This window comes from Haemorhous mexicanus, chromosome 3 (genome assembly GCF_027477595.1).
Source record: "Haemorhous mexicanus isolate bHaeMex1 chromosome 3, bHaeMex1.pri, whole genome shotgun sequence".
Classification (NCBI taxonomy): domain Eukaryota; kingdom Metazoa; phylum Chordata; class Aves; order Passeriformes; family Fringillidae; genus Haemorhous; species Haemorhous mexicanus.
Window position 1 is genome coordinate 28981424 of NC_082343.1, and position 22449 is coordinate 29003872.

A 22449-nucleotide genomic window follows, 5' to 3' on the forward strand; every position below is an offset into this window, starting at 1 on the left:
AAAGGTAAACTTTACTGAGGTGCTCAGTTTTTCAGGTCTCAGGAGAGAAGGTTCTTACACCTTGCAAGTTTGACCTCTAATTGGAAACAACGGTATGGGTTAGAAGGCATTTCTGAACGATTTAAAACCAGTGCATGGAAATAAAGGCCATTCCTGATTTCAAATGGCTGAACTGGTTTTTCTCTTGCCCACATGCATGAAACCAGTTTCAAAAGGAAACCATCTGGAAGAGTTCAGCTCAGTACATAAAGTTTCAGAAAGCTGCAAGCAATAGTAAGCACCAGAGGAAGAGCAAAAATAGCGTTAAAAACACTTTAGCAACCTTAACCAGCACAGAAAGCACTGCTCCCACCAGGGCCCTTGGCTCCAACAGACACATAACACACACGCAGGGCTCTCAGAACACAAGTATTCCCACTGAAGTCAAAACTTTAAATTATACATAGACTGAAGTACAATCCTAGAATCAGGCCAGAAAATAAAATGTGCAGAGTTTTCACGTTCTTCTATTGCCATCAACAAGTACATTACCTGAAGTTTAGACCCTTCTTTTCTGATTAACATTTACCTAGTTGCAGCCTCTTGCAATTTCTTTTCAGGCTTATTTCTACTTGTTCTGCCAGAGGGCTGTTCAGGTTTTTTAGAAAAATTATTCAATTGCCTTTCCTCCCACAGCCCTGAATATTTTTTTCTTCCTCTGAGTTGCATGGCCTACAACTTCCTCTCACTCCCTCTTCATTTGCAGCTCCCCTGAGCCCCCTCCAGGGTTCCCCCAGGTGAGAAATTGTGTCTGGAGAGAGGTGGCATTGCCCTCCTCCTTTGTATTCCTGGTGCTGCTTTGCAAGCTGATGGAGATGACATGCTCCCAACCAGCCTGCAAGAGTTCCTGCTGCTTGGGAAGCCACCACAGCCTCCAGGCCCTATTGTTGCCCACACAAATCAAACCCAAGGAATACCAGATAAAGGTATTAATGGAATAATGGTATAATGGAATAAATGTATTAAAGGGAATAATGAGTGGCCAACTTCCAGGGCTATAAGAAAAGGACTTCCTTTAAGAATGCTGTGCTGCAAAAGGGTCTGAAAGATCACAATAAGAGCCCAGCCTCCCTTGTGCCATGTCTAGATGGCACTAATGCCTTGAGCAGCCAATGTCATTGTGACCTCCACAGCAGCCATCCGAGGGGAGAGGTCATTATCTCTGCTGATGTGTAGGGAAGTCAAAGTAACATAAGGATGAAATTACTTACCCACGGTCTCCAGAGCTCTTCAGTCCCCACCGAGTGCACTGCTGAGCCACACTGCCTCCAACAAACAGAAAGTGCAGTAAAACTTGTCCAGGAAGGTCTCTGGAGTTTCCTCACTGACAAGCACACACAGTTCTGTTTTCAACTCACCAACTCACGTTCTTAGAGGGAGAGTGGGCACCAACCTCTGCAACAGGCTCAGTAGGAGACCCAGGCTGAGAGTGAACTCATTTTAAAAAGCATCAGCCCTTTGTTACCTCCCTGGTGGAACTAGTGACCAGGCCATGGTGTGCTGTGTGCCAGTGGGACTCAAGCCACCCCCTGAACACGAGCCAGTGTGGGATTCCCTGGCTCTTGGCTGAGTCACTGCACCCAAACTCTTACTTCAGTTACTTACCTTTTTAACCTTGCTCTCTTTTACTTACTCCTCACTCCTGGCACTCAGTGGGTCAGGGATTTAATTATTTGACATTACAGGGATTTCCAATCTGTGTTTGAGGTTTGCCACGGCATCCATACCATCCAAAGTATCAGGGCTGACATGTTAACGAGTCTCTGATAAAGTCCAGGATTGATCAGCAGGCAGCAGCAATTAAAACCAATTCCAGACTAAACTTTATCTTTCAACAAAGAAATAATTTTTCTCCCCACAGGATCTGCAACCAGTGAACCACTGAAGAGCTGTGCTGGTGCAGAGGGAGCCTGCAGTGAAATTCAATGTGAAATAATCAGAAACCATCTAATTGGTATTATTTGAGCTGAAAAGTAAAGCAAGTAAGCAAGCACAAAAAAATTACACTGGATTTCTTTTTAAACTTTTTGGCTCTAAACCCACAAAGTTTTACATATAACACGATATAGGCATCTAAGGATTTTTCATGTTGTTTTGAATTTTATAGGATCATAAAGCAGGATGTAATTGGAATAGGACATTGAAATAAGATAATTATCTTCTGCTGCTTCAGATGGAAGGAATAAAAAAGAGCTGTGTATATATTTCCTTCTCCAAGGAAGAAATAAATGTGCTGTGATGATTCTTGTTTCTGGAGAAAGAATCATTGGGTTGTGATTTGCAGTTTTCTAAATACATTCCTCAAAGGAAGAGCTATTCAGAGGTGTGGATGGAGTACATACAGCACATGCTAATTGATCCCAGGGCTACCTTGAGCATCCAGACACTGGTGATAATTCAAGTCACAGCTGAAAAGGAAGTCTTGGATGTCTTCATCCTTGGCTAAGCTGAAAATGGTCTCATCCTTGTTCATGTGTCCTTCTCACAGCTGGCTAAGTAGACTAAGCCCATAGTCACTGAGACTGGATGTACATCCAGATCCATCTCTGGATGTACATCCCTGTGGTCGTCATGTTAATCAAGTTGTTTGTTCAGACACTTTCCAAAGAACTTACATCAGACACGTGATGAGGAGCTGAAAGTAGAGGAAATAGAGATCTTCTTTCTCCAAATCCAGGCAGACAAGAGTGACAGATTACAGGACTCACAAGTAGCAACCAGGTCACATACTGTTCCACAGTTCTATTGAGGGATTCTTCATCCACTAAAAGCAGTAAATACTTTCCTGGCAGATGGAAATTTCAAGATGTTGTCATACTTATAAACCTAAGTCAGCAAGAATCTTCACACAAGGAACAGAGGTTAATGCCCTCTTGGCCTTTGCAGTTTATCATGAATGTCATTTGCCTTTTTGCCACTCATAAGTTTGAATTTTTTCACTTCCCCAGCATTCCAGTTGTGTCTCTTTCCCAGTGCAGTGATAGACCTGGAAGATGAGCGATTGTCTCTTCTGACTAATACAGCATCAGCATAAAAACCAACCCAGTGTTCTCAGACACATTTTAGAAAGCTATTATCCCCACTTTGGAGGAGACAAAGCTGTTAAGCAATATGCTCACCTTTATGCATTTTGCCTAGAGGAAGAACACACCCATTACTCAAACTGATGAGCACATGTCCTGCCTTCTGTATTCTGGTGCCAGCTGACCTTGGCAAATTGCAGTGACATTTTCTCACATGTGGTTTTGCTTTTTACTGTTTTGGTTTTTTTTTTTATCTTTCACTTGTTTACTTCAAGTGTTAGGTCTTAATTACAGTAAACATTTTTCCATTTCTGTACAGATGGGAAATGCACTGGAATAGAACTGGATGGTTTAAGTTCATCATCTGTTCATCTCTTGATAGAGATCAATATAGATTAGAGGTAAGTCTCTTTATTCATATTCATTTTCAGAACCCGAAATTATATGCAGCAGATTTATAATTAAGCAGAAGTGATGATGTTTTTGTGCAGCTTACTTAAATGGATTTGCCATGATGCATTAGAGTAGAAGCTGTAAAACCCCACCAGATGTTGTATTTCCCCCCCGCCCCCACTCGGTGTTGCAATTTGCGTGAGAGTCCCACACTGTAAATAAAACTTGAGGTCAAAGTTTTCTAACCTGAGGATCTGCTCTAAAACCATGCTGACTACCCATGCTGAAGATTTAATATCCAAGAGGATATTAAGTCTTCATTTACAGAGGGGATGAACAACCCCAGCTAGGAGTAAAATCTGAATTAAACTCAGGGACTTATGCACCTGAACAGCAAGGCAGCCTTGTGTTCCTAAGCTTGCTGAACAAAGTTTTTTGTGTAGCAGCTGCCTCGGAGCCCAGACATTTGCATTTCTGCCACAAATAAAACCAGCTGAGTCACAGCACTGTGAGGCCAATTTTACAAATGAGCTGCAGCAGGGATCCTGCCCCGGCTGTTGCTCTGCCCCATCCATGCCAGCCTTCCCAGGAGGAGCACACAGCCTCCTCCCTGTCCAGGGGACAGTCAGCTAGGCAAAACCTGGCACCTCTGCACATCAGCAAAGTGATTGCAAGATCTGCTTCCTGCACTGACAGATTTGAAGCAGGGATTGGAACTCACACCGATTTGTGGAAATACTTGGTTGAAAGTAGGATTCAAAGAGACACAAAAATGAGACACAAAAATGGCAGATGACATTAAAGTGAATACAAAGCACCTGAGACTCAAGGAGAGGAAAGAATACCTCCGAGTTCAAGACTGGTGCCAGCATGGCTGCCAAGCATTTCACCCATTTCACCTAGCGAGGACACGAGAGGACATTGGGCCCATGACTCTCGTCTCTCCCTTGGCAGAGCCGAGCAGAGGGACCTTGCAGGTGAGATCTTGTCCTCGCCGCACGCAGGGCGGGTTTTACCGCTGGCTTTGGTGGAGCCAGGCTTTCACAACACTCCGTGCTCCCCTCACAGTCACGTCACTGGGGTTATTCATGTGGCAGAGATACCAGGTGCCCTCACGTTATGCAAAAGGGTAGGCTTGAGCAAGGAGCTATTAAAATCAACATTACACAACAGCTTCCATGGGGAGCTCCTGTTCTCCAATTATTAGACATGGTGATGAAGTGTGGTGGGTGACTCACAGACCTTGCATTGCCCATCAACAACAGAAGATTTTTGGTGTTAGATAAATGCCTTTAAAGTGTGTTCTTTACCATATGTAGCTCACAATATTTTGAGCACCAGTAGCTGTGATGTGAATCATCTCGATGCACTGAAAGTTTGCTGCTGCTGCTGCTTTGATTTTTTAAACAAACAGCATGCATAATAGCACTTGGAAAGCACAAGATCACCCCAATCAAGCAGTGAAGAATGAGCAGTGATGCTGATGAGGAACATTCACTTTACGCAGTGGTTTCTAGCAGCCTGGCTTTGCAGTGTGCCACACATCCTGCAAGTCATTGGTGCAGCTCATACAATGAGCATGTAACTGAGGAAAAACATTCTGCAGTGCATATGCCAAATCATCAGTCCCTAGAGTAAAAGGAGACAGTTATTTTTCTGTTCAGGGGTCTTTCCCATTTTCAAAGAGGTTTTTAAAGAACAGTCTTAATTTTTGAGTCCTCCATACTATTTATATATTTGTATATAAATATATATTTCTATTTTCATTTATGCAAGTACTTTCAAGGAAAGCAATGCACAAGGAGGAAATTTCTCATGAATACTTGTTTCAAAGTAAGTGAGCATTTTTAAGAAACACCAGGAAAAAAAATTGCTTAAAAACATCATTAGCACTTGTAGGCAGTTTTTTCTTTTTTTTAACCCTGCCCTTTAGTCTCTTGGATTGATTAATGGAACATTTCTTGTTGAGATTAACTCATTGCCATGGAACAGTGTTCCAATCACAGTTGATTATAAATTACCACTCATTTTGACTGATGCAGATAATCGTGTCAATGTCACAGCAAATACATTATCAAACATTACATATGGATACTGTAATATAAACAAGAAGTTGAGAACTTCATTATCTTCCAGTACATCACTACTAATTCCTAAATTTTTCATCATTGTTTAGACTGCAGTCAGATTTCACAGAATAATTTGCTGCTTATAAACAGTAGATGTAACTCTTTTCTTAGGTACAATTAGCAACAAAAAGGAGAAAGAATTCCTTTTGCTCAGGGCATTGGAAAAGAAAATGTCTTCCCTGAAATGCCATGATAGGCCATACTTCGCTCCTAACAGGCAAAGAAGGGAGGGAAAGGAGCTAACAGAAGAGTGCTAAATAAGCTCCTTTTTAAATATAGAATGAAAGGAAAATACAGCTGCTGACAGCGCTGCAGGCAACAACCCTTGCCTCAGTTTCCCCTGCCTGGTGTTGTGAATGCCTGGTAGGGATTTAACCCCTTTTTATGCTACTTTCTTGCTTTTCTCTCTCCAGGCAGTCACACTCACGTTTTGTGAGTTAACACAGTCCCAGAGTAAGGCAGCACATCCCGTACCTTCTTTTCCAGTCCTCAGAGCAAACACTGCCTGGCACCTTTTTTTTTTTAACCATGGTCCTCCTGCCTTTGTTTGCTGGACAGCTCAAGCTGCTGCAGGGCTCAGCCAGGGCTCTCTGCTCCTTTCACTAGAGCTTTTTATCCGGTGGGCTTTAGATGGGCAAATGAGAGCCACACTTTCCAGAGCAGAGCTGCAAACAGAGATTTCGTTCCTGAGACGCTCTGATCCCCCTCTTCATTCACAGAAATAACTGCAAGGTTTAAAATAAATGTAGACTCATCCTATTGAGCTAAAATGCTTTGGTATATATAACAAGATTCTGGCCTCACTTTTTTCTTTTTTTTTTTTTTTTTTTTGTCAGTGACACATTAAAGGCTTATTTCTGATTAGATTAGACTTGATAGACACTGGTATAAAATTCTCATGTTATTTTAGCATCTCCTGTCATTTCAGGGTTAGAGGAGAACTAACAAGGAATATTATTTAGGGAAGTTCCTCTTAATATGAAACTGAAGTCCTATCCATGTCACTTGTTTGTAGACATTGACAGCAAACTGCACCATAACTCAAGCTTTCCTCTGCATATTCTTACCTCATTTTAAGCCCAAACTTGAAATTGTTGCAATCGAAGCAATCAAAAGCAATCCAGAAAAGGCATTCCTAGCTATATTTGGAAGTTGATCTCTGCCATTAAGAAAATACATAGCAACTCTGTGAAGAGGAAAAGCACACTAAAATAGCCTTAGCATATTATGCAATACATTTGCTTTGTATTTATATGTTTCTTTCTAATGGCTATGCTATTTTTTTTTATTGGGAAATGAGCTGAAGCTTACATTTTTGAACAGATAATTCAATCCTCAACCCCATTCCAAACCATACCCAAATAATAATTTTGTAGACACAGAAGATATAGGTAATGCTAGTCAGTAATCACAGTCATGTCTGCTTTTCCAGAAGTTTCAGTAATTAGTCCCATCTTGAATGAAAACATACATTTTGTTGAATATGAGCAGATTTTGGAATACTCATCTGAAAAAAACCCCAACAACTTCCACCAGCCAATTCTGAATTACAATCTTCCATAAAAGGATTTTATATTTGTCTCCAGAAAAAAACCCACAACTTGCTCTTCAACAGCTGAGGTCCATCCTGAGCCTATTCATAACCATTAGGTAGGGCAATGTATATTTATTCACTCTCCCTGTTCTCCTCCCTTATTTTTTGATTGTCAGGTTTAGTCAGGCATAAAAATGAAGCTTTTGTGCAGTCACAATGTCTTGTGATTTTTCATGTAGCATTTAATTTTGTTTGTCTGCAGAAAATGATTGTTAAGTTAGGGTTTGCTCAGATAACAGGACATTTCACTCAGCCATCACATTTTGACATTTGATAAGTAATTAACTAAAGGAAAGAACAGCTGTTAAGAAAATGCTTAGTGACAGCATGTAGATGATTTAAGGCCAATTCATGAACCACATAAGTCCCATTTAAATATAAAATGTCATGAGATGCACAGTAAAAAATCTGCATCATGTCTTTCCTTTGCAGTCTAACAAAGAATTAGCCTTCATCATCCTGAATAAATTACTGTGCCATCAAATACTCCTGTCATCTAGGATGGGAAGCTTAGAATCCTGCATTCTAAAGATCAACCTTATGACAAATAGTAAACACAAAATACAGTAAGTAATTATAAAAGAAGGAAGCTTACTGGATTTCTTCCTTAAACTTCAGCAGAATTTTCCCTAAGTTTTGAGCCATAATTTTTGTTGTGTTGGTCAGCTAGAATAGAAGATCAGATAGATCAAAGTTGGCATGTTTGAAATAAAAGTGGGTAGGATGCCAAGTGTAATCCTATGGACAAGACAGAGAAGAGGAAAGAAGAATGAGCAACAAGGGAAAAGAATGACAGAGGTTGCAGATGACTAAAGAAAGCAGGTTTATGAATGAAAAGAATTTGGAAAAGTCAGCTGTCCAAAACAGACCACAGTTTTAGCCTATCTCACATCCACCATGACTGTTACTTGCACGGCATGTAAACCACACTGTAACTGATTTGTCATTCGTTTAATGACTACCCATAAAAGCAGATTATGAGTTGTCATAATATAGATGGGAAACAGAGAATTTTGCTTGTCTAAAGATACCTTCTTGAGGCTCTCCTTACCTGGACCTTAGCCACGACACTTAGAATGATATTAATAGATTTCTCTTGGCTCTTGAGGCATTTTGACCTTAGATGGCTGTGGAAGTAGGTAGAGCATGTGCCAGCCTACAAGCTAGTGAGCATCTGTTGCATCCTGCCATTACAAATACTGCTTCATTGATGGGATTCCAGGACAAGAGTTCAATTGCTGCTGATTAGCAATAGCTGTTATGTGTGCTTCAAAAGAGAAGTACATAAGAAAGTACAAGCACCTTAATACTACACCTGATAGCCACCAACTGCAACCAGCTTGCAGCAGCCTCCCAGAGAGGTGGCAAGGCTTGCCACGGTTCTCTAACACTCACAGAAACACTTCTATATACATTTGGCATATTCAAATGTACTGGTCCCCTGAGGGAGATAGGAACAAATCCTTTTAGAGGATGTTTTTACGCCACATGGGAATGGTTTGTAAATTATACGCCTTCTCCTTCATCAAAGAAAAGGCCAAATGGTCAGGCAAGGTCAAGGGGGAGATTACTTTCGGCTGTTGGGACAAGGAAGAGTAAGGTTTCCTGCTAAACTCAAGTTTCTGGTGTGCTGGGGAAAGCAAGCAGCAGAGCTACTGAGGGAAGGCAGCCATGGACATAATCCACAGGCCACGATGCCACTCAAGTGGTGAAACAAACACTGCAGTGACCAAGCACTGCAAAAACAAGTTTCAGAGGCTTGCAGAAGGGGGCTGGAGTCCTTGAGGCAGGAGCCTGACAAGCACGACAGTGGCAGCTGAATGCCCAAGCTCCAGGCTGTCCCTGCTGCATGGTGGCAGCCTGAGCCCCTGGGGCTGCACCGACCTGACCCTCAGCAGCAGCTGCAGGGGGACTGCATGTCAGCTTCAGAGACCTGGTTATGCTTTCAGTGATGAGCAGGAGGGAAGGGGAAAAGCATAATCAGACTGGTCTTTGGAGGCCCATGATCCTTCTCCCTGAGCTAAACCAAGGAGTGCTGAGACTTTGCTGAGTAAGAGCTGGCAGAAGATTGGACCCTTAATTTTTAAGTCCAGCAAATTTGCCTTGGGGATGATTAAGTAAAGGTGATTGGTGAGAAAGGTCCTTTCAGACACAGGACCCCAGAAAGAAATCCCAGAAGCCCTTAATCCTGAGTCACAGACCCTTGGGGTGGTGACTGTTAAAGGACTGTTTTGGAGGGAGGGGTTAATTAAAAGAATATTGGAAATGTTGAAGTGACAAAGAAAAGTTCTTACATGTGGAGCAGCTGACATTTAGCAATAGACCTGAGATTGCTAATAGCACAGAGCTTTCCCCTAACAGTTAATACCAGGATAAGGAAAACATCTGGAAAGTAGGACTTGTGTATATTCTGCTATGTTTATAATTCAGAATGAATATAGAACACAGAGCCATTGCTTTTACAAAATCCTTTTACTGACCGTAACTGTATTCTAAGCCATTCCCAGGATGCTGACATGCATTTATGAAATTGAAAAGCTAGTTCCCACACACAGTGGCACTGCACTAGTGCATCAGTTTGTGTCATTATGGTGATGATGATGAAATTTAGAAGGGGAGCAGTTGCTTATGAGATTACTTAGGGTATACGATGAAAAACCTCAGCACAGATGCCATTTATAACTGGTTGTTAGCTTGAGGTCAGAGGAGAACATTTCTGGCACAAAACAGCTACACAGCAAAATAAACACAAAGTGTAAATGTGTTCTCCAAATCAGCAGCCAAGCAGCTCTAGTTTGTCCACAAAGCACTCCAGATTCTGGCTGAAATTCCAAGGCTACAAGTACAACATTAGAAGTGTTAGAGATAGTTTGCTGCAAATTATTGTATAATAGCAGTATTTGTAACTCATTTAGGAAGTTGCTGTTTACTCAGAACAGCTCTCCTACCAAAATAGGTTACCTGGCATGGAGCAGTTAATGAGATCCTAAAGGATTTCCAAATAAAAGGTTAGTTTTTACTTAAATGAGAGCATCTGTCCCATGATAATTGGTATTAATACAATCCTTTACTATACTTTCAAACAAACACTGAGGAACTGGAGTGATGCTTATTTCAAGTCTTAAAAATACTATTTTACTAGAATTATAAATATGGCAAGGCATAGATAACTCGGGATATAGAAGCCCTTTTTCTCATTTTCTTCTGATATCTAGTAGTTAGTGGCACCTTGAGAGTGTTGATCAGCAAATAGATTTAGCCCAAAAAGGTAAAAGGGCTCTCTGTCTACTGTAATAAATACAGCCAAGACCATGGCTGAGTTAGGTATGGCAGGCACAAGGCAGAATGCACACAAGCATTATCACTGCTGATTCTGGTTTAAAAAAGTACATTGGCAGCTGTAATAAATTGTGCATGTTTCTGTAGTAATAGCTGTATATATGTTTTCCCAGAGTCATTCCCAAGTACATGGAACCTTTCAGGAGGCATGTGTTAATAAATATTCTTCTTATAAATTTTAAGAGGGACATCATTAGCTATAGCTCCAGTTCACCCTGTCTTGTAACTGTAAACTTCTCCTAATCAAAGATGACAGGTCCTCAGACCTCATAAAAAACCTTGAAAGAAGCACGTTGTTCTTGAGACATATCTAGTTATGCCAGGCTTGAGGAGGTCCCAAAAATGCAAAAAGGCTTGTTGAGGGAAGCAACACCCACATTTTCATATTTCAGCTGACATCCAGCTGAGTGCTCTCAGCAATGTTGTTTTCACTTATTTGTTGTGCTGGGGGAAGAGCAATCTGCCAGGGCTCAGCCTACTCACTGCCTTCTCTCTGCCAAGTCTGTTCCACAGGGAATATGTGGGCAGGGGAGCAGGGCTGCAGTCCAGCCAATCCCTTATGTGCCCCTGTCCTCAACAGGCGGCTGCACAGAGGGCACTGTGCCACAGACACACCATAGTAAGTACCAGGGATTGGTTCTCATCAGACCGTATCGATTCTTGAAGCACAGTAAGTCTTTTCAGTTTCAGAGCAAAGACTGCCACTGTGGGCTGCCTGATTGTAAAGTTAATTAGGAGAAAATGTCCAGTTAATTTTGATATTTTACTTGCTCCATGAATTATCACCTTCCTTTATTTCAAGCAGCCAGCCGGAATCACTTGCTGTTAAACTGATGGTTTTCCTTTTATGGTTTACAGATTTTGTGGCTAATTGTGAAGAAAAGCATTTTTGGAATGCCTGGGCAGTACAAGCGTGAATCACAGCAGCAAGCCATTGCTTCTGTCTCCCAACATGTATCATGGAACTATTTTCTTCCATGCCTTTTGTAGTACAGTACATTCTACATTATGAATCATTTTCATGCAAAAATAGAAACAAGTGATGACTATGTTCACTTCACAACAGAGAAGAAAGGACTGGCATCCCATAATTAAATTACCAGGTTTAGTGGCATTGTAACCAATTGCTGCACACACGGCCTTGAGGGTTGGCTGTGGAGAGGTTAATAGACCCCTAGCACACGTTTCCTAACAAAATATGATTTTTTGCAAAGTCAGATTCTGGTCCTTGGGGAAGATCCAAAGTAACACTTTGTTATTTAGTGCCATTTTGGATGTTGTCACACTGATGATGCCATACCTTAAAGCGAAATGAAACGCTGCTGTTCACGGCACTGTGCCTATCATCCCTATGAAGGGAACAAAGAACAAAGCACCCGGGCATTGGATGTACAGTCTACAGCATTCTGGGGTGTGGGAGGTGAGACGCTTGGTTCAGGCACTTTGTTCATCTCTTCCATCAGTCCTACCTGTGTCACGCACGGCTGCTGTGGAGCTGTGTCTCCCAGACATGAGCTGCTTGGAGCCAGGAGCATGGTTCTCAGGAGTAAAGTGCCAAACCTGACCTAGTAATGCTGCTGGGAGGCTGGGAATATTAATTCATGCTTATTGCCCTCCTAACATGGCTGCTTGGGTTTTCTCCAGTCTGCAGCACACTCCTGCTTGGGATGTGGGCAGAGAAAGCCTAAGCCTTCCTGCAGAAGATCATGTAGGGATTCCCTTAGGTGCCTAGCTCAGCCCACAACAGATGTCCATTTTGTGAAGTGTAGTAATGACTGGAGACATTGCCATTTTCCAGCTGCTCAGCATGGCCCATCATCTAGTTCTGCTGGAAGAAGAGACTGCAGTCACACATGCACTTTCAATCTAGCAAATTCAGTCAGGTAAACTGAAGACAGCAGCTTTTAAACCCCAGTCTCTCTGTCTGAAGCGATTGCCCCTTCTGTAACACTCCAGTGGCACGGTAACTTGAGCATTCTTCAGTGAGAATACATCAAAGCTGCAGGTTTGGGGGCCCTTTATATTTTTGCTATTTTTTTTTTTTACTGGGAGGAATGTGACTAGAGGGCTATTCAGTGGGGTGCCCAACCCACAGATGGGAATTATAGTCGCACAGTTGATATTGCCTGTGCAGTGATAGTTGACAATTTAATAAGCAACATACACAACACATTGAATGGACTAGTAAAATGGAGCTGCAGTGGCCTTGAGCTTGATCTCTTGCAGTAAATCAGGAATTGTATTACAGAGGCCAGAGAAGTCATGCTAGTACTGAAGAGATTAGAGTTGGCCTCAATACTGAAAGGGCTGAAGGCATTTTAATTTTATGGAATTGTAATTTAAGCAAGAAGGAAATTTTACAGGTTTTTTTTCTGCCACACGGACATGATATGCATCCAATGCACTCACTCCTGTTTTCAGCTGCAGAAATATTCATCCTTTGAGCTCATCTACAATCTGAATTCATCTTAGCCACGCCACCAAAACACACCCTCCTTGTAAATCTGGCAGATATTCTTAGTTCTTTTAAACCCTTAGAAGGGAAGAAATAAAACACTGTTTACCTTGTCTGTTTTTTTAGAGGATAGTTAACATATATTGCTTTTCCCTATGCACAACCTTCAAGGCTGAACAATCACAAAAGGAAACACTAAAGTGTTTTAGTAGCCATCTGAAGATATTTTGGCTGTAAATCCCATAAACATGAGCTGATGAGTTACCCTTTTTTTGGCAGTCATCTCGTTGCAATTAAAAAGACAATTCCTGCAGCACAGTTCTTTGCAAGCTGTGCTTAAAAGAGCAATCCCCTGGCGTGCCACAGAGCACAAAAGCCACAGGTCTAAGTCATGGGGGTAACAGGACCTCCCACATCAGCTGAGATGAAGTTGATATTGATTGTCAGGGTATTAATAGATGAACTTATCACACCTTTTTTGCAACAATTTAAGGAGTTACTAACACCATATTTGTGGTTGCCATGCTCAAAGTGATGTCAAGAGAATGTACTCAATGCCCCAACAGCTTCAGTGTCAAGTCTGTTGGTTTAGGTAAAATTTCACTTCACCTGCAGTTTAAAGCAAGAAGCAGACTGGCAGTAAAGCAGCTGGGGTGGGGCACACCTCCTGTTCTGCTGGTTTTGCTGTGGAAAGGGGCAACTTCCAAGACTGTCAGTAAGTGGAGGACATAACTCCATAGGCCACCACAGAGCCATTCACAGGATCTCATTTAGCAGTGCCTCTAGTCTCTGGCAAGTTCAAGTTTATTTAAAAAAGGCAGCCCCTCCTAGCTCTCTGGATTGCCAGCTCAGCTAGTGCTAAGCTGATTTGAATTACTTCTCATGTGCTCAGGTCACACATAGAGCTCCTATGCCTCAGCAAACACACGGCAATTTATGTACATGTTTTGCATTTCAGATGTCCATGAATATTTTATTAGTGGAAATATTCATTTGCATAGTACTTACTGAAGTAAATTTTTGAGGTCCTCAGGACTGCAGAACAAAACAAACCACCTGGACTGAAAAAGAAGCAATTATGGTGAGTTAAGGCACTGTTGACACTGTTTCTGTTTTATCAATAATTTCTACCAGTTTTTGCTTTGAAATAACTGGCTGTCATTATGAGTACACTCTGGCAGTGTAGCCAAATTTACTGTAAAATGAAGGACCCGTGTACATGAGAAGGCACAAACAAGCCAGAGTGTTTTTCTTCAAAATGGTTGGATTTTAGATAGCTGTGGTCTGAAAAGATCTGTATGCACAGTGATATCTACCAGGGCTGTGTGTCTGAAGAAGCCTTATTTTCCAGCTGCTGAGTGAGGACAGCCTCTAAAGCAAATTAGTATTTATATCCCAGTTCAGCAAAGCTCATGCTTGATTTTTAGCATAGGCTTCACCTCTTACTCAAGTTAATCACACACTTAATTGCTTTATTAAATGGGGATGAAATGAAGCATATCCTTAAGAACATACTGTATCAGGACCAGCCCCACAGATGGTCAAGACTGAGGGCTTGATCCAGATACCACTGAAATCAAAAAGAGATTTCAGTGGCCTTTAGTGGAAGCACATAAAGGGAAGTCACAGGTGTGCTTCAATGTTGTACTACATAAATCAGTTTTCCTATAATAAAATTTTCATCTGATTTACTTGCATGCAAACCTAGGAGCTGGAAGAGAGCTGAGGGTTTAATGCCATGAAATACTGTTAATATCCTGGAAGCAAGTCAGCAGGGACAGCACGATGACAGGACCTTCAAGCTACTTCCCAGACTTCCACATGACAGAGAAGAAAAATGTGGTGGAACTGAAGGTAGAAATTGACTCATGGGTATGGCCAATCCTCTTGCATAGGTATTTTTCAGGGTTCTGTTCTTGCTTAAGCACAGCTCCCCATAAAGCTAAGGCTCCACTGATTTTCTAAAGTGCTTTTTTTAATTAAGTAATTGCAAAAAACTGCTCTACTATAGTAGAGAATGTTTTGGGGGGAAAAAAAAGCAGCTTTAAGATAAAAATTAGGACTTATGTCTTCAAACAAAAATAGAAGAATTATACATGGCAAATAGCTAAAAACCTCTTTGGTAAGTTAATTCAAATTGAGCTGAGAATGTTGGATTTATTGCTGTGGGGAGCTTGACTGAATGGCTCAAAATTCTTATGCCACTTTTGTTTTCTTCTCCATATTACTGAGATTGCTGCACTGTGCCAAACAAGTAAGCCTGGAAAAGAATTTCCTTGCTAGGATCTACTTTGAGGCTGCAAGTTAGCAGAGGAGATAGACCCTCCCCGTGATGAGTGAATTAGAACATACACATACCATGAGCAACAGTAAGGATCTGACATGGGGCTGTTTTCTGCCTGGCCACAGGTTCATGTAGGCTGTATTCAGCAGTCTTCTGTAGGTGCCCTGAACAGTCTTCTAAGCTTCACTGAAGAGGTAAATAAAATCTCTGTTCAAGAGGTGAAAAGCTTTTTTGCTGTGTACCTGTCACACTAGACAGTCTCCTGTCCTCAAGCACAGAGATTCAGGACAGAGTATTGCCCACAAGGATAGACTTCATTTTAACTCCACTGTTCAGAAGTAATCTTGCAAGAATGACTGTGGACCCAAAAAGGTCAGAATAGCTGGAGTTCATCAAACAATTAAACACACCAGCTCTGTATTTTGAATAGAAAATAAGACCAAGAGGAGGGAGTAGCAGTAGTGTCTGTGGTTTTCACAAAAACTCAAAAAGTAAATAAGTAGATTTATTCGGAGATTTCTTGCATCCACAAAAGGGAAACTGATGGTGAGAACTGAAGAAATAGGACTAATATGAAAAAAAAAAAAAAAGGCGTGCCTTTACCTACAACACTCAAATATCTCCCTGGGGGAATTAAAAAAACCCAGCCAACCTACTTCTGTACATGAAAGTTGTGAAAACACGAAAGCAAAATATTCTGAGGAACATATTTTAAATCTCAGAGAGTAACCTCCACTTGAGTTGGGCCTTTTTTCCTCAAAGGGGATAGGCAGATTTTAACTTACCTATCATCCTAAAGGGGAGAATTTCATTGTTGATCTAGTTCAACTCTAGCAGACATTACTGGTCATATTTAGCCACAAAATAACAATTCCTAGAACCTCCACCCACTTACACTCTGAAAGCGAACCACAGCTACTGTTTCTCATCTGTGCATAAATGCTTACCTTTACAACATAAGGTGCTGGGATTTCTTCAGAGTGCTTTTAAACCAGTATGTTGCTAACATTGTCCCTGTCACACCTCCAGAAACAGGAAGAAAGCACAGAGAAGCACTTAGTAGCAAGATGCAAATCCGTGGTTTACAGATAGATAGACAACCTTCCTCTGCCTTCTCCTTTGAAACTGTGTGTGGGCTTCACTTGTTGAGTTGGGCTTCTTGCAGGCAATGTCACATGGCATAACTACCATTAGTATTGGCTGATGAAACAGGTAAGTTGAGTTTCTTGTGCAGATTTTTCTCTAAAGGCAGATTGGAAATGGAAACTCTCTATTTGTCTTTATTTTAATTAGTGAAAAGCTGATGGAAGCACAAACCAATGCGGCATCCTAATTGTTTCATCAGTGAAATTATAAGTAGATTCTTACAAAAAATTATTGAAATAGCAAAACAATCCAGAGCTATGAAAAGCTGAGACAAGCCTCTTGTCCGAACAGGCTGGAGTATTCTTCAGAGTTGTACTAGATTGGAAGTGAAATTTTGCCCTTTGGGATGATTGGCAAGTTAGAATCTGCCTTTCCCCTCTGAAGAAAAAAGGCCCAGCTGAAGTGGAGGATACCACTTACATGACTCCTTTCATCCTGCTAAGCAAACAGTGAATGGATGTAACTCAGCATTTTTGGTGAAAACAGCCTGCTTTGGCTCAGTGCAGAAGAGAGGGCTGAAGACATAAACATACACATTTGAATAGGGGATGAATTTTCCCCATGCTTCTGATAGAAAATGTAATTGCATCAGATGTTCTCTGAAAACTGCCAGTTTGCTTAAGAACACTCAGTATATTACCTCAATAACTGCTTGCCTACACTTCACAGACAGAATGCAAGGACGTGCTTTTCTCTCAATTGCAGATGAGAAATAAGGTCTCAGGCTTGATAATACTTCCAATCTGCTTCACAAGCAAATGACTGATTTTAATTATTTTTTAACTGTTAACATGGAAGCAGACTTATCTTTAGATAGAGGCAGCCAAGAAAACAAGGACAATGCATATGAACCCCTTTCCCTGTTTTCCCCAGTTTCACTGCTTGAGAATTGAGGATTATTTTTTAAGAAGAGAAAAACAGCAAAAGCATTTTATATGTCTCTTCAGTAGCCAAAGAGAATTTATCAGAATCTCGGCAATAACACTCATGTTCAAGTGCAATTTATGCCAGATGAATGATGAATCTCTATCATGGCAATTTAGGGTCCTCCAGCTTGGACCACATGAAGATTTCTTCAGGGTATGTGGAGATGTGTCTCCTTAGCTAATGCTTCCTTGGGGAAAGGCAGAACACAGGCAAATTCAAGGGAAAGCAAAAGCTGACAGAGGAGATTGTGGCATTCCTTCCAAGACCCAGTAAAGAACCACAAAAGGATTTTAGAGGTTTTAGGGCAGCTACTGCCTGCAGAAACCCCCACAGCATCAATCCAGTTATGCTGCTGTGCTGCAAGGGGATGGAAAAGCTAGCAGAGAGGAGTAACTTCCCTTCATGATTAGCCTGGGCATCACAGTCCATTTCAAAAATGAAGGAACTTGTCCTGCTGGTAGAATAATGAATCATTAAAACGACAAGAAGAATTACTAAAGTGCTCCTTTGCTCTTGGCTTTCAGATGAACTTCCAAACTGGCTTTTAATCTTCCTGGTGGGGATGACTTCCTCAGAGAGTCAACAGAAGACAATCCTCTAATACTTTTTATCTTGGCAACCTTTTAAAGTGCAATGCATGTATAAATAAATGCCATTATTAACTCCATGGAAAAATGCCTAGCATTCTCAGAGTTGAAAATGCAAATCAATTATGCAGTGTCTTAATTCTAGCATCTTCAAAAAAGGAAAAATTCTAATGACATATTACATTGCTTTGTGAATCAATTCCAAATTATTGGAAATTGTCACACATCCCCATTCATTAAGAAGCTTTATTTTTAAGCATATTCAAGACATTTTTGGATCAATGTAAAGACTACACTGACCACAGAGCTTTAGAGTAGACCTTAAATTATGATTTTCCTAGTCTGTCTGACTAATTTGGCAGCAATAAAAGACTCTGCATTTCCACTTCAGACACAGGGAGCTTCACAGGTCTTTCAAAAGCCTCAGGTTTAATTAGTCATTGAAAAAGAGTGGTTATTTAATAGGAAAAAAAAATTATGGTACCTAGAGTCTTAAAGACTTTAAAACTAGAGGGGACTGTGAAACCCCACAGCCTTTCCAGGGTTGCAAATCATCTAATGGTTCAGAAATCATGACAGAGTGGGAAGATGGGAGAGAGTTGATCCTCTTTTTCCCATTTTATTTCAAGAGCTGTGTATCTTAGCCGGGTGAAAAAAACCTCTCTGCTTAGTTTAAAAAAATAATTAGCCCTCACTTCAGAAAGAGACAACTTCTCTGCAATTCCAGACACATAAAAAGCTAGCAGAAATTCCTTCTCTCAAGAGCCATTAGTAGCACTTCTCTGGCTGCCAAAAAGCCTGTGCCTTTTAAGAAGGTACCACAGGACCAGGGATGTGCTGTAGTGATGATACAGTCAGCAACTATCCAAATTCTAAGTCTGTCAGACCTGGAAGGAAGGGGAATACCTGCCTGACCTCTGAGGGGTTGCCTTGATGCAAGGAACCAGCCAGCACAAGATGGTGATACCTAAATGACTTAAGGGAGAGGTACTGAATGAGGAGTTGGCATTGTTTGCTGATCAGGGTGTCAATTGCTACTGGTAAAAGTACTGGTTTACTAATAGGCAAGTTTAACTCCTGAGCAAGTACGTGCCTACCCAAAGGTCTGATCTGCAAGATGAAGATTATGCAATTGGAACTATCTAAAAATTCTCCATTCCAACTTTGGGGGCCATTAGAAATGTATAAACCCAGCTACCACCCTTGCCACTTGAGAACACCCAGCAGGAACAAGGCAGGGATTCCAGCCCTAGATTGTTGCTATTATTCAGAAAATAGTGGTGGATTCATCTTGCACCAATTATTAATCATTTGCATCAAACTTTTGTCTTCCTCTCATGCTGTTCTCCTAATTTTATATTCTTTCACCCCCTTTCTTTTCCAGCTCCTTTTTTTCACTATAATTTCCTGTTCAGCTCCTGAAAAAGCCAAGTACCAGTGTGCAGTTGCTGCAGAACACTGCATGACATCCTGTTTGAATGGCAGGACCTTGGAGCAGGAACTATCTGCTACTCTGCAGACATATAGCACCCAGTTAAAAGCAGACCCATTCTTCAACAGCTTGAAGCTGAAACTCTCAATAATGTCATCAGGAGCTATTGTGTCACATCACCCAAGTTGTGCAGGGAACATGCCTCATCTTTAGGCTCTTACTGCTAAAATCATCTTTACTGGATCTTCTGTGTTGAAGGTGTCCCAGTTGATCTTTGCACAATTTCTTGAACTGTATCTCAGGACTCTCAAATTCAGGACACTGAAATAAATGCTCTCTTCTCCATAGTTAATATTTGAAAATGCACAGGAATTATTTTTCTAAGAAGCAGGTAGAAGGGAGTCAACCATTTCAATATTTTACATCATCCAAAGATGACACTATGATATCAGTTTGTCCTTAGAGGAAACTGGACAACTAAGGTCCTCATCACTTCTCCAGTAATTTCTGTATTTTCTTCATAAACTTAGTGAAAGTCCTAAAACCCCTTATTTTTTAGTCTATACACAGCTATCAACAACTGAATTCTTCAAAAACAGAGTAAATGGATAACCTGACAAGCTATCTATTCTTGTAGGAGAGAACTCTTTTTCAAAGCCAGAAACTGGAGCAGATATAAGCTAGTTCTCCTCATTCCAATCACACATCTGTACTAATGATAAAAGGCAGGTATTAATAGAAAAGAGAACTCTCAAATTCTCCGTTATCTCTTTCTCTGTCCCAAAGACGATTCAACCTCCTTTCCAAGGTTCTGTTAAGCACAGGTATAAAATATAGTACCACAAGTTTCAGAATTGTCCCCTTTGGTTGAAGACGACATTTTTTTCTTTATACTTACATTGCATCCCCCAGAATATCAATACACACTGCCATCTCAAATACCTACTAATCTCATGTGTAAAAAAAAATGGTAAAAAAAGATTACTTTTCAAGACTCAATTTTACACAAGTTTTTCAGAGCTGAATGTTTTTAACTGAGAAGTCTGATTTAAAAAACTGAGTTAAACTTCCTTAATTGTCTATTACAGCATGAAAACTTCCAAAGAAAAGCCATTTTTAACAGCAGTATTTGAAGGAGAAATTTTCAAGTGTCTCTAGTATTTCCCACCCACCACCACTGGAAATGGCCGGCAAGATTATGGGAACTCCCCTCAGTTACTCAACAGTTAGCAAACCAGTTTTTCTCTTAACTGGACTGAGTCCAAAAAACACAGTATAGTCACAGAAGTGACACACATAAATGCAGGAAAGCAGTAATTTTATTACTCGTGGTGCCCAGGTTGCTGGCGAACAATTCCCGAGAGCGGCCCACCCCACCAGAGCAGCAGACACTGCTGCCTTAGCCCCAAGAGCGCAAGGGCTGAAGGCCGGAACACCCAGGGTGCATTGCCTGCAGCAGGGCCACCAGCTGCACTCCTGCATTACCTGCTTGTCTACCGTCTAAGCTATAGTATCACCCAAATAATGAGACTGATCTTATTAGCAGGCCCTTAATCCTCACTAACCTTCTCCTTCAGCCATTAGCTATCATTAATTTATTAAATGCTATCCTAACAGGCTGCAAATTGACCAGCTACTACTATTACTCATCCAGCCATCTATTTCCCCCATCAAAACTCCACAGCCACAAGTGATTATGAGAAGCTTTTTCAGGATGGCTCACCTACAACCTCAAGGCAGTGTCTTAGTCCTGCCTGAAGGTTCCTAACACTACTAGGGTGAGTTAGAGACCGACTCTAAAACTTACCAGGCTGTGGCATGCAGCTGTTGAACCTCTTTCACTGGAAAGATCACCAGATGAAGGTAGGGTTGGACACAACAGTAAGCCCAGGAAAGCTAGCAGGAGCACTTCTGGAATCATTTAGTTTGCACAAACCTCTTGAGATCTCCTAGCCCAACTCCCTGCCCAAAGCAGGAGCTGCTGGAGACATTTGCCCAGCACATCATCAGCTGGGTTTTGAATCTGTACAGATTCCACATGTGTGTTTTACCACTTCCTGTAAAAGAAGTGTTTTGTCCTGTTCAGAGAGTATTTTCAAATCTATGCCATCTTCCCTTGCCAGGGATGCTACTAAGATTAATCTGGCTGTCTTCATTCCCTACTATCAGGGATCAGTATGATCCCTAGGCCTACACAGGGAGAAGTCTTTGGGCCCAAGATCTCCCACCTCACTATCTAATTTGGACTAGAACACCAACAGCTGTTCTATTGCACTGTTGTGCCACAAAGGCTTTTGTTTTAGCTGGAACAGAACATGAGAACCTCCACACTATTTGACAGGATGATGGATTGTCTCTTGTAAAGCTGTCAGAAGCTGAACTTGAAATGTCAGTGCTCCTACACACACACACAAACATCCAGAAAACTGCCTAGAGTGACCCAAGGCCAGTTGCACAATTGCAAAAGCACCTGCAAGTGCACCTCAGCCAAAAGGTTCGTGACCCATGCCATTAACTTCCACCACACTTGACTTACTCTCTCAAAAGACAGTCTTCCATTAGCAGGAAGTCCTGAAATCTACCACTCCCATCCTGCAGTTAAAGAATTAAGTAAACAGGGCTGTAAGACTTCCATTACTGACCTAGAAATCAGGCATTTCATTTACATAACATCAACATGGACACTCACCCTAAACAAAACCAGAAGCTTTGATTCCTGAGACTAGAACACCCCAAGCAGGGAACAGCTAAAGTGACTGTAAATAAAAGTGGCCTTCTCACACATTCATCTTGACAAAGGCCATTCTCTTTCTTGGCTAAGGTAGTCTTTCATCATCCTTGTGGGTCCCTTCTAACTCAGAATGTTGGGATATTGTGATGTCCCACTGGAGATCTTCCCCTTTTCACCTTAGATGTTTCCACGTGCATGCTAAGCTGTAGCAAAAGACTGAATGGGTTAAGTGCAATTCCCAACCTACTGAAAATCAAGGCATCGGACTGGCTAAACCAAAAATTTTTGTCAGATCCCTGTTTGCATTACTTACCTATAAAAATGAGACCTCCAATACTCCAGCAATTCAGCATCTCAAGTGGCTTGTTCT

General features: G+C 41.3%; 1 long non-coding RNA gene across 1 annotated transcript; it reads left to right on the plus strand.

The window, feature by feature from the left end:
* Positions 1–3366: 3366 nt before the first annotated feature.
* LOC132324759 (uncharacterized) lies at positions 3367–18594 on the plus strand. Its single transcript, XR_009485730.1, has 3 exons — positions 3367–3463; positions 11376–14053; positions 14681–18594. It is a non-coding gene; the product is annotated as an uncharacterized LOC132324759 (long non-coding RNA).
* Positions 18595–22449: the final 3855 nt, after the last annotated feature.